The following is a 14,795-nucleotide window of genomic DNA, read 5'->3' as shown; positions in this document are numbered from 1 at the left end:
TACTACTGGAAAAACTCCAGCAGAATTATTTTTAGGCAGAAAGTTAATTACGCCTTTAGATAAATTATTCTTTGTGCAACAAAGAGAGCAGGAATTCAAACAAAAGGACGTGCAAAAACTAATTGATCAGGCACTTAAAAGCTCGGATACGGCAAGAGATAGGCAGAAAATTTATTACGATAAAAAACGCCGTGAAGCAGATTTTAAAGTTGGTGATAAAGTATTGAAACGGAAATTTTCTTTATCAAGTGCCCCAGACAATTTTATGGCAAAGCTAGCTCCAAAGTTTGAAGGCCCCTATGTAATTCAGGAAATCAAAGGAGTAGTTTTATATCTTAAAAACGAGAGAGGGGAAATCTGTAAAGCAAGTCCCGACCAGGTGAAAAAATACTATAATCCCAATGATTTTGAAATCCTTAAAAGTTTCTTGCAGGACTCAAGTCTAAACGAAATAGAAGGGCCAGAGACTGCAACAACTATTCCACCACCCAAGAAACGGAGAACTGAAGAGAGACCTAGCACTTCTACAACCCGGACGTCGGTATCAAAAAGAAAAAATGATTATCAAACTCCGGCGTTTAAGAAAAACAAAAGTACAGATGAACCGGGTAAAGAAACCGTGGTAAAAAGAAAACACCACCTACAAAGGATGGCAGGAGGAATTACACATCAAGAAGAACGCGCACACGGCCACAGAGTCAGGTGCCAGCAAGGCCGCCGTTCCGGAAACTGAAACGCCAACAGGAGGCACAGAAGTACGAGGAACAGAAGAAATTCAAGGACTCCAGACCGGAGGACGTCAAGACCAGCCGTCCCAGGCAGAAACGCAAAAGCCAACAACCAGACGATTACTCCGTCAAGAGGCCAGCATGTAGAGGACGCAAAAGAAAGAACAACGGGGACGACAATTGGAGATCAACAAGGAGAAGATTGACATCCATGACACCTCTAACTTGGGATCAATTTTGCCAAAAACGGATGACGGAGTTTCAAGCATCGAAAACTCAAAGATAAGTTAAAACCTTCTATAAATATTTTTCTCTTTTGTTCCGAAATGTTATGCATAAGTACGAAGTTCTATGTTTTGACGAAAGTCAATATGTCTCGGTTGAGACTTAGTTTTGTTTTACTTTATTTAGCTAAGGCAAAAGTGTTATTTTCTTTAAGTGTAAAAGCTAAAAACAAGCATTTTCTGTTGGTCGAAAGACTAATTCTGTTATGTTAAAGCCAAAATTTGGCCGGAGATAAAAATAACTTCGTATTCTTGTATTAATAAGAATTTTAGTTTCAGTGCCGCCAGCTTGGCGAAGAATGAGTAAAGTAAAAATTTTCTCATATTCATTGTATGGTAAATTGTAAAAGTTATATGTATTAAAATTTTGTAAATGTACGTAAATACTTGAATGTTATGTAAAAGTAGAATTTAGTCTAGAAGCATAAAATTTTAGATGCTAAAAGTAAATGCTCAAAAGCAATGAATTCAAAATTTAAGTATTAAATTGTAGATAAAGTCATGCTTTAGAGCGAAAGCCTGCATGTTTAAAGATGAATGAGGGGGAAGTTAGAATGAATGTGTTTTGTAGGGTTCTCCACCTACATTTGAATTTTTAAGAATATTAAAGTAGCTCATTGAGTTGTAGAATGTCGAGTAAGGTGTGTCTATTTGGTTGTTGAATTCTAACAAATCATGGTGGTTAGGGGAAGTGTTGTAAGACTAAAACACGAATATTCCCGTTTGACACCACACACGGTGGAGAGCCAGGGTAAAGTTAAATTAATGCTTGAAAAATTGAATGAATGTGAAGTAAGCAATAACTAAGAAAAACGAAACGTTAAAAACAAAAATTTATTGTGTCAAGAAAGTGTAAATTATAATGTATGTAGAAAGATACTGATACTTATTCCTTCCAGATGCTGGAAGGAAAGACCAAGATTGATTGATGAAGTCCAGGAAAAGTTGCTGTAAGAAGAAACCTTTGTAAAGAGTAACAGAATTTTAATTGTTACATAAGATTATTTTTGTGTAAACGAGGCTTTCGCCAGTTAGTTCAGAATTAGATAAACTTACAACAGGTCGTTTGTAGGACCTGCTTCCAAGTTTTCCAAATTCTGGCAGCGGCAAATGTAGGGTTTATAGTTATTTTAACTAACATTTATTTTAAGTTTAAACTATCTTTCCTGTCAATCCTTACTTTCCCCTGGAACTGCCAATGCCAGAATATGTAAATTTGAGTAGAACGCGCAAGCATTCAAATTATCAGCGGAAGTAGTATGATTTTAAATAGAAGGAAACAAGTTCGGTGAGAGAGAGTTATTCTTACTTAGCGAGCGCGGAGGTAGTTAGAGAATTAAAGAACCCCGCGTTGCGGCCTATGTGCTTGGCGGGAAGTAGTTGCAATTGTTCCAGTGAGCTTCAAGTCCGCTGAATTAGCTGCGGCTTTTGTAAAACGCGGTGAGTTAGTTATTTTAGAGAGCCTCGTAGTTAGAATATTGTCTTTACTTTCTTTTCAGGTTCTTATTTTTATTTTGACTGCCGAGTTGGCACCGTTTGTAAGCGTCAAGAGGACGCAATTGTAATTTAGTACGTTGAATAAAAAGGGACTTAAACCCTTTATAAGACTCTGTGGTTTATACAAGCTTTCACAGTCACCTCTAGGTTGCGTGCTAGTTAGAGGCGCGCAACGTTATACCCTAATAAAATAATTACTAAAAGTACAGGACACGTCTATATTCTAAAACGCTTTGTACTGGGAGTCTATTCTTTTGCTTTTATTGCAAATTTCAAGAGGTGTCATAAGAAATCTAATAGAAGAGTTTAATCTAATAGAAGAGTTTAATCTAATAGAAGAGTTTAATCTAGTTTAGAAATCTAATAGAAGTATTCCATAGTTTGAGGTCCATAGCTGTTGAAAGGGCTTTAGGAGCAGTTCATTCAGTGGAGATTTAATCAATCCTATACAATTTTTTTTCCCGTCTATATAGTATACAGGTTTTGGATTACTTCTTGTAATATTTAGATTTGTTGTTGTAACTTATCAAGATTGCAAGATTCAGGAAGGCAGGATTGCGCCTGTCGTTGGCAAGAGCCTTGAGAACCAAGTGTACGACTACTAGTCGTACTAGTGACAGTACGACTTTGTTCTGGTCTGTCCCCAATTTTGATGGACAGCTTCCCGGGGGGGGGCGGGTCCGAGAGTTTCCCACCCTTCTTTCCCTGCCATCAAGCTAAATAGAAGACTGTTGGCTATCCGCGTATTTAGAATACCCTATGCCGCACAGATACTATACATTTATAAACATCTATACCTTCTCCAGGATTCGAACCCCTCCATTTCGGTACGGCAGTCAGCGTCGCTAACTACTATCCTGGTTGAGCGGCATATTTAAATTTAATTATTTTATGCACTTTTAAAAAATTTTGTTTTCTGGTATTCTTTTATTTATTTTTCTTCTTTTGACAAATGCACTGTTACTTTTTCCTGTACATCTAAGCATAAAGTTAGACATTTCTAAGTTACTTTGTAGGGAAGCTTATGTTAATTGATTAACAAGTTATTTATAATTTCAGTCTTTACTATAGTTTCTCTTTTAATTATTCCTCACCAGAATGTAAATGAGTAGCGAGTATTTAAACTGAGATTTTTTGGATTTTAAAGCAGAGATTTTTTTTCTGGCATCGCCTGAGCGCTACGTTTTTAGTTTCCTGGTAACTCTGATAGTTGCAATCATTCGGTCTTGCAGTTTCTCGCTGCTGACATTTTAATTCTGACTCTTAGGTAGAGTTAATGAGCCAGCTTCTAGTATGATGTCTTTGGCTACTGTTCCATATTTAACTTAAATTTGACTGCCCTAATTTGCATCATCATGAGTTGTGGTTATATTGTACTACAAGAAAGTGCCCTTGTGTTTTAAGTCCTCTTTAAATAAAAATGTTATTTTTAACCTTCTCACGACTTTCTTGTTGTTTCAGACATAACGATAATTCGCTTCAGATCTGTTAGGGTTACTGGACTAAATAATACTGCCAGACCACGTGTAATTCTATAGCTTTCTGATTCATTAGTTTCTTGTAGATGCATTGTTCTTTTTCTGGTAGGTTTCGGTTTCTATTTATATGATTACCGGCCTTACAGAGTTTTCAATCGGGCGTCCGAGATATGTCTAGTACTTTCTGCTTCCTGAAATAACTGGAAAGCAATATGAGGGTAGAAATACGGTTGCAGATAATTTAGTGATCGATTACATTTATTCAATTACAATATCTATTTTGGTGATACAGGGACCGGACCGAAATGTTGCCAAATTTGACGATTTTGGGCCATTTCTCGCTAAACTTAACGACAAAATAAATCGCCATAAAATAAACTGCCACAAATAAAATAAATCGCCAGCTTGGCGATATCTCGCCAAATTTCCAAGATATCCATTTATTGAATGTTAAATGCACGTGCCTCTGTATTCTTACTTTTCTGGCATAGCTCGTCTCTTTAGATTTTCCATGTTACATTACGCAGCAAAATACAACTATTTCACAAAGGATCGCACTAAAATCATGTATGTACAAAATTCGTAACAATACTTTTCAACTAGTGTAAAATATTAAAGCTTTTTGATTCACATTCAGAGGAGAAAATATATCTTAGATTATAACTTACACCCGCGATACAACTGCATATCGAGACTGAGTTTCTACTCTGCAACGAAATAAAGGAAAAATATAGCGCTCTTAACAATGAAAATAGGTTAATGAACATAATTTCCAGAAAACTTTTATACAGATTAGATGTGAATCAGTTAAAACTTTGAGCGGCATGTATCAAATTACTAAGAGAAGTGAATGCAAGCTGATGGAGGAAATTTTTGTTCCAAATGGTTCGCTTTCACAGATTTTACTCCATCTGCTTTGGTTGAATGGTTTTGGATTTAGAACGGTTAAAAGGGACATAAAGGAATGCAATTTCACAACTCCGGCTCGCATTAACATGGCGCCGTCTATGCCATGAAGCATCCAAAAATGGAAATCGCACCGACACTTCGTGCATGAATACAGATATGCAATTTAAAATAGTATAAGAATATGGAGATAAGGGAAACACGAATATTTCGAATCTGGATTCACGTTCAAGATAAGATTCTTATTATGATTCTTTCCTAAATGCATTGCGTTATGCCCATAAATTCGTTATACAGAATTCGCAGAAATGAAAAATTAAATGCTTTGAATGCAATCCAGTTCTTTGAAAATACTACCCCACCCCTTCCACAGAAAAGTTACAAAATTTAATATTTACGCATAATTCGAGGTCATAGAATCGAAGTATGGAAAACAAATCGATATATCATTTCAGAAAAAGCCAGATTTTGTGTCAAAATGCCTATGTTAGAACGGTGCTATATATAAATCGAATATCGCGCTTTCGAAACATGAAAAACGCAAGTTAAATTTCGTCAATTGGCACAGTAGAATGGAAGATTTTGCGTCGAATCATTAAAAGCATTGCATCATTTTTCAAACTGTTGTCACTAAATATTAATGCCCTGTACTACATTTAAAGAAATTAAATAATGAAGAATCTCCATTAATGTATGTCTGTTTCTAGCATTCTGGAAAAACAGCGGTATATAGAGCCATCAAATTTTGAGTAACTTAGTCCTCCATCCGAATATCGGCACCTGGAAGCCCGAATTTTGAATTTGTTATATCATCTATTTCATATTTTGTAAAACTTTAATGAAATTTTGACTAAAAACTCCACGATTTCAAAGTAAACAGTGGTAGCACTGGGTGGAACAAAACATTTTTATCTCCAGCGCGAGAGACTGTCTATCGGAAATTAAAAGCATAAGCTGTTTTCAAATATTTTTACCCAAATGCTCTCGAAATATGTATTTGTGTATAAATGTAAAAGAAAGGCCTCTCGGAGAATGATATAAAATCTGAAAGCTTTCAAATTTTATTTATTTATTTATTTATTTATTGTACGCAGTGTACATGTATTGAAAACGAAATTGAAAACGAAACGCTTATAGGAGCTGAATGTTTTATTCAGCAAATACCGTTACAAGAGGGGGGAGAATCAATAAGTAGTTAGACCACCTCTGCCCCTGATACAAGCTACCCAGCTGAGCACTGACTGTAGAGTTGGTGGACACCTTCTAGCATGATTGCTTGCCATACACGTTGCAATTAGCGAGTTAGATTCCGTGAACCAAGGAAGGTCGGTGAGGCCTGCTCATCAGAGCCCAAACGTGCTCTGGTGCAAGGATCTAGCGATCGCGTCAGCCGGGGAAGTATTGGAGAAGCACAAAGACAAGCAGTAGAAAAGCATGCCGTGCGCAGCAGGCCATTATCCTGTAAAGCACATGAGTCGAATGAAAAGAAAGGCTACAGGGCCATTCACATTACGGTTTATCTGAGCTAACAGATGTTACTAGCAATTCTGGTCTCAGAGGCTTTTCTATCGATGGATTCCTATACAGGAAATTGGTCGCCAAACTATGGGCTTAAATACGAGTTAAAGAGGTAAAGAATAAGAACCTTTTGCTTTCCGTGTTTGTTCTAGTGACAATAAAATTGTTTCCCTTTCCCTGATGAGACCTTGGCCACGGGGTGGTCTGCAGGAATAGCCTTTTGATAGACTCTTATGGCGATGATGTGTATGCTTCGTAGGTTAGACTGTTTATTGTGCAGGCGGTACCTTTGTAAAATAAGTCTTGAATGAATATTGGTGCTAGTCTTTGTTATGTATTGCTTGATCTGTGATGCAAACAGAATACGTAGAGAAAAATGTATTGTTCATCATAGGAGACGTTTTGTTGGGGCGCGTTGATTTTCGCTTTTTTTTTTCCCAGGAAGAGGAAAGTACCCTGAAGTTTTCGCACGAAGTTAATAAAGAAGGATGTGCGGCGCCTACTCAAACTTTTACGGAGTTATTATTGGCTGCGATTCACCAATTAATTTGAGATGAGGCGTGGTTACGTCAATCGTTGCTGTAATCGTTGATCGTTAATTATGCGTCTGATCCAATCATCAATCAACGTCTGATCGTTACGTTAATTAGGCGAGAAGTTAAATGAGGAAGATTTGGTTGAAAGGGGGTCAGACTTTCCTTGAGCTACTTGTTCTGAGTTGGATGGTGAGAATTTTCGTCAGCTACTAGTTTTCAGTTGGATGCAAAGTTGGTAAAACTGAAGAAGAAAAAAAGGAGGTAGATTTTGTCGAAGATGGTCGGCTAAGAGTTTCCTTCAGCTGCTTGTTTTGAGTTGGATGCTCAGAGTTTTTCGTCAGCTAGTTTTGAGTTTTACGCAGAGTTAGCAAAAATAAAGAAGAAAAAAAAAGATAGATTTTGTTAAAAGTGGAGAGCTCGGTGAGTTTCCTTCTGCTACTTGTTTGAATAGAGACAGCAGTTTTAGATTAAGGTGACGTGTTCCAGTTTCTACATTTCAAGAAATGATTTCGACAATTTACGAATAAAGAAAGATCATTGGCTGAAAGTTGTGCACGGAGTGAATGGAGAAAGAACTATTTATTGACATTGTCTAGAAATAAACAGATTGACAATGAAGAAGAGAGCAGAGAACTATGGTGACGACTCTCCAGCATATGTGAGATAGAAATAAACTTGCAAAGCAGTCTCAGCCTCGAGGAAGATGACAAGCAGTATTGAATGAATAAATGTGTAATGTAAAAAGAACACAGGAACTCATAAAACGCCTGAGAAGATGAGACAAACTGTGCAATGTTCTCGACAGATGTTCCAGTTGCCGAAGCCTAAAGAGACATTCCGGACCCATAAGATATCAGCTTCTGTTTCTGATGTACCTTTAAGAACCAGTTCTGAACTGATATTTAGCATAAGAGAGAAAATGGCTCCACTCTGTAAGCAATATCAAACAGCGTTATGTACAAAAGGTATTTCTCCCGCCTTCGTGGTGTGGTGGTCTGCATGTTGGGCGCGTATTCCAGAGGTCCGGGGTTCGATTCTCGGCGGTGTTGTTCATTTTTCATCTTTCCTGCTTCCAAAAAAATCCTAATGTCTCTACAGTGGTGGCCGATCTAAAAGGGTGTTGTATGATGATTCTCAACGCCCAAGATTTGGCGATTGGATCCCCTAAAAACCTCAATCGCCCTTTAAAAGGGGAAGTATATAAGGTATTTCTTCCGCCTTCATGGCATGCCGATTCGGAGCCGGGACAGCGGAGGAAGTAGGTTCGTCGTTCGAGATTGTGCCTGCCACTCAGATCCTGTCGGCGTATACGTCCGTCTTGCGCAATTCGATAGTACAATCACGTGCATTTTAGAATCTGATTGAATCAGCATTTTTAAATGCTAATCGTCGGTTTGTATTAGTTGTGAAAGTTATTTATGCTTTCACTTATTTTGTATTTGATCTTATTTAACAAAATTCAGAATTATTTTTCACACGAAAATGCTAAATTGGCTGATTGCTGGCTAGCGCGCTAGTTAGCCATTTTAAAGTATTTTGAGTGATTTTCTGCTAATAACCAGATAAAATTAATTTAATTTAATTTACTTAATTTGATTATTTTGGATTGGATAACACACGTAGTTACCCCAAGCTCTCGCTTCAGGTGATTGTCAGGGACCTCGTGTGTTCTTCACCCACACATCCGTCTGTGAAGTGTATAGTGTCAGGCTTCATTCCGGGGTGTGAGACTCCGATTATTCGGGCGCTGGATTTTCTCATCGTTTCTAATCGCTGGATTTTCCCACTGCAAGTAAAAGTCTAGAGGAGAATGACAGGGCTAGAAGCCCAATAAATATTAATGATAATTATGACACGAGTGATACTCACGAAAAAACATTAGATGAAGACACAAGTTCAGAGGATGAAAAACAACATAAATATGGCGACAAAACAGTTAGAACTAAGTATAACAGGGCGAGTATTAAGAAATTTAAACTTGATACTCACACTCAGATAATATCACCGATTATCGCTAAAAATCAGAATAATGACAATACTGAAGTACAATTAAGTAATGTAGTTACAGCAGATAATGATGTACAATCTGAAATCATAAACATGGACAGCACGGCCGCTGATACACAGCTAAATGACTCAGAAGAGAATAAATCCGATGCACATAATGCCCAAACTGCCGTAGTCAATGAGCAGAAGGCTTATAGACTTCATCCGATTATTTTAACGGAATCCAGATTTACTCTGGGTATAAAGGGTATATTTCACCAACATAAATTTGATTTTATAAGAAAAAGAATACAAGGTGAGATAAAAGTTACCACTAACAGTCTGGAAAGTTATAAGGGTATAATGAGGATATTAAAGGAACTGAAAGTGGAACACCACTCTTATATACTACCGCAAGATAAAAATCTTAAAATAGTCATTAATGGTTTATTACTCTTTACTGAAATTGAAGAAATTAGGACTGAATTACAAGAATTTGGCTGTAGCATAATTAACTTAAAACAGATGTCGAGACGTCGTGAGGAAAGAAGTTACCATGGTTCCACTTTTCCTCGTCACACTTCCCAAAAATGACACTTCTATACGAATTTATCATGAAACTCATTTATGTGATCTCGACATCAAAGTAGTAGAATACAGAGGCAGACAAGGCCCGATACAATGCTATCGGTGCCAAGGTTTCAATCACACCCAGGCAGGGTGCAACTACGAGCCGAAATGTGTCAGATGCGGTTAGAAACACACAATTAAAGACTGTCCTGATAAAAATAATAAAGACAAGCCATTATGCTGCGCAAACTGCGGCCAAAACCACACTTCAAGTTATAAAGGTTGTATTAAATATCCGAAACCCAACATTGATAAAACTAGAACATTTTCTAATATAATAATTGAAGGCAAATCTTACGCCAAAGCCCTTTCCGCAAGAATATATACCGATACTATAAGCGCGGAGAAAAAGGTTTTACTCGACTTGCCTGAATTGGTTACAGTCATCAAAAGCGCTGGATTTCTCCAGCTAACGCAACATGTTAAAGAACTTAATAAAAGCAATCAATAAAACACTTCTACAAACAACGATAATGGGTCCAACACAATTAATCAGGCTCCCATCTTGATCATGGCGTGGAATGCACGAGCCGTGCAAAATAAAATTCATGAATTATAAGATTTTTTACTTACATATGGCACAGGTATAGCTATGATCACAGAGACGTTTGCGTGCCCTAGCTCTAATATTAAAATTATCGTTGCGCTCGTATGAGTCACAGAGGTGGGGGGGTCGCCATTTATGTGAAGAACACCCTTCAGTCTTGTCTGATGAACGAGGACCGCAGTAATGGACACGAGTCTATCAATGTTTCTGTTCGAGTCCCACTTTATGGCATTGTGTACATTGTCGCACTGTACAATCTGCCTAGAAGTGTTTTGGATAAGAAAATTTTGGAAAATTTATTCCCAAGCAATAAGCACGTTATTTTAGCTGGCGATTTAAATGCCAAGAACGTTGAATGGGGATGTAGAAAATCTAACTGCAACGGTGAGAAGCTTTATAACTTTATTAATAACAATCCAGTCTATTTCTACGTTTCAAATTCCTACACGTATCTCCCTAGTAATCCCCGGTGTGGATGTATTTCTGACTACTACCTCCATCCCAATGTACTTGGAGACGAAAATAGAAATGACTTCTGATCACATACCAGTTGAAGCCACCTTAGGCACCAACAAAAGCAATGAAAAAAACATAGAAAAGTACAAACTGGGCAGTATTTAAAGACGCCATTCTTAATAATCCCCTGGATATCACTAGCCTCAAGACGACAAAAGATATCGATCATGCGATAGATAATTTAACTAATTGTATCAAAATCGCTTATAATGCAGCCACAAAGAAAATCCCCTGGGATTATGACTCAGATAAACTCCCGAGAAGAATTCGCGACAAAATTAAAGATAGAAATAAAATACGCAAAAGGTACGTTACGATACATCCTGGGATCCCAGCATCAAAAGGAATCTAAATAAATTAAATAAAGATATCTGAAAAGAAATTAGCGCTTTCCGAACAGAAAAATGGAACGAAAAAATTAGTAGTTTTAATGAGCCTAACAATGAATTCTGGACATTTGCCAAAAATCTCAAAAGAAAACCTGCATGTAATAAACCTCTGTATGGAAATAATACTATAGCCATGACAACCAAAGATAAAGCGGATGTTATGGCACTGCACTTAGAACAACAATTCAGGCCCAACTTGGATCCTTGTAATCTCAATTTTGCTAATGATACTTGCAATTTTGTTAATGACTGGCTTAGCGGTCCCAACGTGAAAAACAAAACGGACTATACTTCTTCCAGAGAAATTCAAGAGATTATTCGCAGACTAAAAAACAGAAAAGCCCCTGGCTTTGACGAGATTACTAACATCTCCATCAAAAATCTACCACTGAATATTATTGCAAAACTTACTAGCATACTGAATACATGTCTCGAAAATAACTACTTCCCAGGAAAATGGAAGACTGCAAAAGTGATCCTGCTTCCCAAACCGGGAAAAGACATAACAAAGACTGATGGGTTTAGACCCATCAGTCTACTCCCAGGCTTCAGTAAAATTTTTGAAAGAGTGATTCTTAAAAGACTAGAGCCCTATTTCTGCAAGATTCCCCTGGAGCAATTCGGTTCCAAAAGAAACTCAGTACCACAAAAGCAGCTAGTCAGACTAGCAAAGTTCGTCGGCGCTGCCATACACAATAATCAGACCGTTGCCTTACTCATGCTAGACATGGCGAAAGCTTTCGACCGCATCTGGCATGAGGGGCTTATTCAGAAGCTTATTTCTCTCGACTTTTTTTGCTCATACACTACTTTACTACGAACAGAAACTTCTTTGTAAACATTGGAAAAGACAACTCTGACAGCAAAAAGCTCAATGCCGGCGTCGCACAAGGATCCGTTCTAGGTCCTGTTCTATATATTTTCTAGGTTGCAGACTTCCCCAGAATGAGAACCAAAGAAAATTTTTTCCTTGGATGTTACGCCGATGACACGGAGATTGCGATCAAATCCTTTAACTCTGATAATGCTATTAAAAACATGCAAAAATTCACCCCTGAGATCAAAAATTGCTGCAAAACATGGCGCATAGCCATTAACGCAGAGAAATCGCAATCGATAAAAAGCAATTGAGAACTCCTTCCAAAAGAAGCCTAAAATTTTTTAATATTGCAGCCCCTACAGTTAAAGAAGCCACGTATCTCGGCACTGATTTAAACAGACAGTTTAGATCAGACCACATTATTAAAGTCAGAAGTAAGTTGCACCATGTCATGAATCATCTTGCACCCTTACTTGGCAAATCTTCAAAGCTTGACCTTTCACGAAAAAGACATTTGTATACTGCCATAATAAGGCCTATTTTATCTTATGCCTCCCCCTCATGGGCGACATCACTGAAAAAGACATTTACAAGCTACAAGTATTACAAAATAAATTTATGCGACTCATCACTAATGCACATTATTTTGTGTCCAACAATACCCTACATAGGGATCTTAAATTAGAAAAAGTTGAAAACTACCTGCATAAAATGAACAAGAAATTGTTTCGATAAAGCACTGAACTGTGACTTTCTACAAAGCTTCAAAGTTTTCGATTATATACCTCTGAAAGAGGACAGTACTATCAGACCGTAAGCGGCCCACCTCACCCGTGACGCTAACTTTCCTACTTAAGATCGCACAGGATTTCAAAATGTTGTATATAGTGTTAATATTTTTCTCTTATTTACGCTTATTTGTATTTATATTATTTGTATATCAGTATTTTCATATTTTTATTCTTGTATTCATGTACTCTTAAGATATCAGATGTTGGTATTAAAATTATTTCATTGTGATCCTTTTGTTTTCCTGCCACTTACATATCACGAGCCCACCAGCGGCCGAGCGGTAAAGTCGCTGAACACTGGTAGTTCGGTCCAAGGTTCGAATCCCGCGAACGAGCTGGCTGCATGGGTGTTTTCATGGTTTTCCCCATGTGTAACGTGCATACAAGCCAGTTTCCCTTAGAAAGTCCTCCACGAAGGCATCCCTCCCCTTAGGCAGATAGCCCTAGTGTGCTTTGCCATAATTAAATACACCACACCACCACATATCACGAACCCATACTTCCAGATTTCCACTAAGTCTTAGCCTCTATTTGTTTGCGGCAATCATGGTTCCATCTCCTCCTTGTGACTTTGGTCACCTCCCCTTTTTCAATTCCGACTCCTCCCACTTTCGCGCCCTAACTGTTCCACGTCATGTGCCCTTATGGGAAAAATGTCATGAGTCGGGAACATCGCTTTTAAAATAGTGACAGTTCAGCATAAGAGTTTATTGATTGATTGATTCATGGCATGCCTTCGTGGTGTGGTGGTCTGCACACTGGGCGCATATTAAAGAGGTCCGTGGTTCGATTCCTGCCGAAGGTGTTGTTCATTTTTCATCTTTCCTGCTTCCAAAAATACATAATATCTCTACATACTGTAAGTGACTATGTTAAGGACAGATTACATGTGCTCATTCACAGCCTGGCTGTCAGAAAGTCATCATACTGCATTTCTAAATTTGTTCTGTTTCTTGAATGTGAGGAACCCTGAAGTCGGCAGTCATAAGTACTCTTTAGTTGTAGAATTTTATTTGAATGGTAAACATTTATTCAGGAGTTTAGGACAAAGTTTTTATTTGTATGGTTATTGTGACTCTAATATATTCTAGCAGAATGTAGGAAAACATATTTTAAAAAGAAGAAAGAAATGAATAATTTTGTAGCTACAAAATGTTTTTGTTTCGAAATGTATTTTTTGTCCATGACAGATCCAGCTAATGAAATGTAAATAGAAATATGTAAATTGAACCTGGGTTAGTAAATCAATTTCACTTGTACTGTGCATAATTATCAAAATGTTCATTAGGTAGTAAGATCAAAACTTCGTAGTTATCAAAATTTTTGGCATTCACACCAAAAATAATTTCAATACAATACTGAGACATCTAACACAGCCGATGCTGCTCCATGGTGCGGTAGAACACTTTTTCTTTAATTGAAAATATAGATTTCACATATAGTGGAGCTAGCCAACATATAAGAATGCATCAGGGTCTGAGAGTGTCAACTAGACAATCACTCTATCCTCATATTCTGTCATCGATCTTGTTGACCACAATATTCTTGACACTCTGCATGGCCAATGGTTCACACATTGCTGCCAACATTGTAGAATGATAGTAACACCCCACCCAAAATGTCTAGCGATCTTGCAATTTGACTACCCTGTTTCCTTTAGTTCATTTATGCATCCTATGCATCCTCTCCAAATGGTAACATCCTCATACTGTCTACAAGGCAATGATGCAGTCCATGTGGGTTGAAGAAGCCACATTGACATGGAAATCATGTCTTAGCACTGGAATGTCTTCTGTTTTATACATTATCGGCATGCTCCATTGTAATGCAGTGGAGCTCCAGCTAGTTAATCTTGGGCTGCCAAAAATTAATCATTTGTATATTCTATCATAAAGTACAGGCATATGCAATTTTTGTTCCATTCGGATAATTCCTTCTTGATGTGCTGCTTTTTATGTTTTAGAGCATATTCTTAATTTTTTGTATTTATTTTCATAGTTAAAAATAGTGGTTTAGTGGTACCATCTACAAATTAAATACATAAATAAAAGTTGTAGATCACATTCCACATCATCACTGATAATTTTTATAAAAATTTCCATTATCTTTTTATAAAAATTTCCACCATCTTTTCCATTATCTTTAACTAATAAAAGTATTTCTAATGAT

Source organism: Stegodyphus dumicola, chromosome 9 (genome assembly GCF_044657685.1).
Source record: "Stegodyphus dumicola isolate Sdum_Otavi_A_Nest chromosome 9, ASM4465768v1".
Lineage (NCBI taxonomy): Eukaryota > Metazoa > Arthropoda > Arachnida > Araneae > Eresidae > Stegodyphus > Stegodyphus dumicola.
Note: the sequence above shows the minus strand (reverse complement) of the source record.